Source organism: Corvus brachyrhynchos, unplaced genomic scaffold (assembly GCF_000691975.1).
Source record: "Corvus brachyrhynchos isolate BGI_N302 unplaced genomic scaffold, ASM69197v1 scaffold62, whole genome shotgun sequence".
Taxonomy (NCBI): domain Eukaryota; kingdom Metazoa; phylum Chordata; class Aves; order Passeriformes; family Corvidae; genus Corvus; species Corvus brachyrhynchos.
The window spans coordinates 3,663,648-3,666,943 of NW_008236629.1; the positions used below are offsets into that span (position 1 = coordinate 3,663,648).

The following is a 3,296-nucleotide window of genomic DNA, read 5'->3' on the forward strand; positions in this document are numbered from 1 at the left end:
CCCATCTGAGGATGCAGAGTTAAGCTTTTAAAGCCGTGGAGTGGGAGCACAGTGCTGCAGCCTCCCAGTCACCAGGTAACACGCACGAGCTAAAAATCTCCTGTCCCGCTTGTCTTTTCCAGCTGTCCGGCAGCTTATCCCCTCGCCTCTCTCCTGCAACCCCCCTCTAGCCAATGCTTTTGTCGCTTGTCGGGGGGAGGGGGACAGTGCATCCATCCTCAGCACCCTGGCTTCATGTGGGAGTTTGCTGGATGGGGGAGATGGGTGGGCACCCCGTGCTGCTGAGGAGAGCAGCAGCTGCATGGGAACACATGGCCAGACCTGGTATCATCAACTCCACTCACCCTGCAGCTCTGCCCAAAGCACTAACACAGCAAACCGGCTTGCACGCTGTGCTTTCGGAACCACCGAGCGTTTTTGCTCTCTTCCACTGGCTCCTTTCCCTCAAGCTCCCCACCAGCTGGGCAAGCCTCCAAGAAATACCATATTTGCCCAAACCAGCAGCAGAGTGGGGATGCATGGGAGGAGAGGGATCCAGCTGTTTCTTTCATGTTTGCGGTGGGCCCAGTTTGGCAGTGGCATTCACCAGCCTCCTGTGCCCACCTGCCAGCTATGGACTGTCCCTGCTGCCCATGGGGCACCACAACTCAGGCCTGTCACGCCAAGGAGTGGATCAATCCCTTCAAAAGAAAGTGTGTGTGTGTGCAAGTGCATGTGAAGCCTGGGCTTACGGCATGGTGCTTCCCAGCAGATGCGGGCCCGAACGCTCCCACGGGCCCATCTGCTGCCAGCCATGTGGCAGGAGCAGCGTGAGCACGTTGCAGGGCTGCAGAGCCTGCACCAGAGTGGGGCCACTTGTGCACACTGGCAGGGGAGTGCTTGCATCACTCAGATTTCACTCCAAGCATCTTGACAAACGTGAGGTTGGTACAAGTGATGGGAGGGACAGGTAATCAGACTTCTCTGCTGCAGCTCCATTTTCAAATAGATGAGAAGCAAACATTGGTGCCTGCAGTATCCTCTCAGTTCCTGCACTCAGCTCAGTTCCTGGACAGTCAGACAAGTGCTCCAGACAACATCCATCTTTAGATCATGTGTCATGGCCATGCTCTGTCTTCCCCACCACCACACCCTGGGAGCATGGCCTTTCTGCTTAGTACTGTCCCAAAGGACATCTGTGCATGCTATGGGCTGCCTCTGTCAGAGCACTCATGTCCATGTCATGCATCTTATTTCCAGTCCCAGCACTATCTGAATCCCTCTTCCTATGGGACTGAGGGTACCTTCTCCAGCCCCCAGTAAAGAGGGCTTGTCTGATGCACACATCTTACATTTGCTCTGCTGTCAGCTGGTTCACAACCAGGCTCATTCCTCACAGCCCAATTTATGTTTGTCCTTTCTTGCCTTTGTGGGTCTCTCTATCCACTTCAGCATATAACTATAGGCCTCTCCAATATTTGTTTCGTACCTTAGCTGCAGACCCTGTGCTTTTCACACATTCTATGTCAAGTCCTTACTTCATCTCTTGATTCCATCACACAGCAGTTTCATTCACAACCTGCCACATTTTCCTCATCAGCTTTGTCTCTTGTTACTGTAGACTCTCCTGCTCTAGGATATATATTTTGTGCTGTCTTGACATCATCTCTTCTCCCTGCACCAGCAGCAAGGTTACTGGGGCTCTCCTTTGAGCTGCCACAGTGCAGCCTTGCCAGCCTAGAGAGTGAGCAAACCACCACCAAGTACCTCACACTCCCTACTGATCACAGAGACCAGATATGGGAGAGATGATCCCAGCTGTGCCTGCACAGCTACCAAAAGCTACCCAAATTCATTAGGTGAGGGTGCAGCAAGCACCTGTTGTGGCAGAAGCCCCTCTCTCCCACCAGCTGCCAGGTTAGGAGACAACACCAAGGCCAAAGACCACAGGGGCAGGTCACAGATATGAACCAGGGTCTCAAACCACAGAAAGTCCATCTGCCAGCAGACCTAAGCCCAGAGCCTGGCATGCTTTTACTGTGACAGCATCTCCACCTGGGAGAGGGAACAGCAAACCAGTGTCTCTCCTTGAACAGGAACTAGAGGCTGGGGCAGAGATCGAGACAAGTTTCCATAGGTAGCCTGGCCCAACGCTGCATTTTTTCTTGGTAGGCAGGAGCACCCAGACTGGCTATTTGAGGAATTTATTGTGTTGCTGGGCCACTTGCAGGGAAGCTGTAACCAGTTCTTCTCATCTTTTCTGGCTTTTGGTTGACCTATTTCAGCAGCCAGTGCACTCAGGGTAGATGCCTTTACACACAGTACACACACATTAGCCCTGATAACTTTACAAACTGCATAAAGATGGGCACTTTGGTCAAATGCTTGTGTGTGTGTTTTGCTTGGGTTTGTTTTTTTTAAATATCTTTTCCCTGTGCTCATTGCACACCAGTCAGCAGGCAGCATTTTCATGGATCATTGCCTCCATGGCTGTTTAATACTCAGCCAGCGAGCTGAAAAAGCACTGGAAAAGTTCATCTGAAAACCTGTACTACCCTGGAAGTCTGAAGTCCTACGTGTTCATAAAAGACTACAGAGTTTTTAAATAAAATCAGCTACATCCTTCCCATAAAACTGGCACTCTTTCACAGCCCAGGAGAGATCCAATTTCTGAGATAAAGCAATACCTATCCCTATCCACCCATTACTCTCCAACACTGAACAAACAGGTTTACTTCCAAAGCAGACTTTGCTCTGGCCCACAAGTTGGGCAAGAAGACTTCCTGAGGCCCTTCCTCACCCAGACTTGCCCACAACTCTGCACTTAGACCTTCATGGCAGAGCTACAGAGGAACTTTCACTGACACCTTCTGTCATTCAAAAATGGTTAAGTTATCCAAAGTGAATTTAGTTATGAGGAAAATGTGTTTTACTTGATTTCACAGTCTGAATGATTCTTCATATCCCCTCCTCTCCAGAGTCATGTTTGAATGCTTTCAAAACAACATTTTTTACTCTTTTGCATGATACAGATATTTTGGTTTTGGCATGTTTGTCTGCTTCTACAGATATCAGCCTCGAAATAATTGAAAGTATCCAGAAAAATGTATTAAGCTGACTGGGAAAGTGTGGGGATGTGTTTTTCTGTTTTGTGACATTCAGTTATAAACCTTTTACCATGATTCAGGGCAGAGGGGAAATGGGAACCACAAAAAGCCATTTAAGAAAGTAAATTTTTATACAGCTCTTCTACACCCTTTCTTCTCTTCATCCCACCCCAGAGAAAAGGATTCTGCAGGGGGGTTTAATCAGCAGTT

At 49.3% G+C, this 3,296-nt stretch overlaps 1 protein-coding gene and 1 long non-coding RNA gene across 3 annotated transcripts in view; one reads left to right on the forward strand and one right to left on the reverse strand.

The window, feature by feature from the left end:
- The window catches only part of TNNT3 (troponin T3, fast skeletal type), a 41,562-nt gene that overhangs the window by 32,261 nt on the left and 6,005 nt on the right, over positions 1-3,296 (reverse strand).
- Positions 1-3,296, forward strand: part of LOC108444794 — a 14,849-nt gene continuing 11,553 nt past the window's right edge. For both annotated transcript variants that reach the window (XR_001859501.1, XR_001859500.1), the window contains exon 1: positions 1-75. This is a non-coding gene — a long non-coding RNA (uncharacterized LOC108444794). The remainder of the gene's footprint in view (positions 76-3,296) is intronic.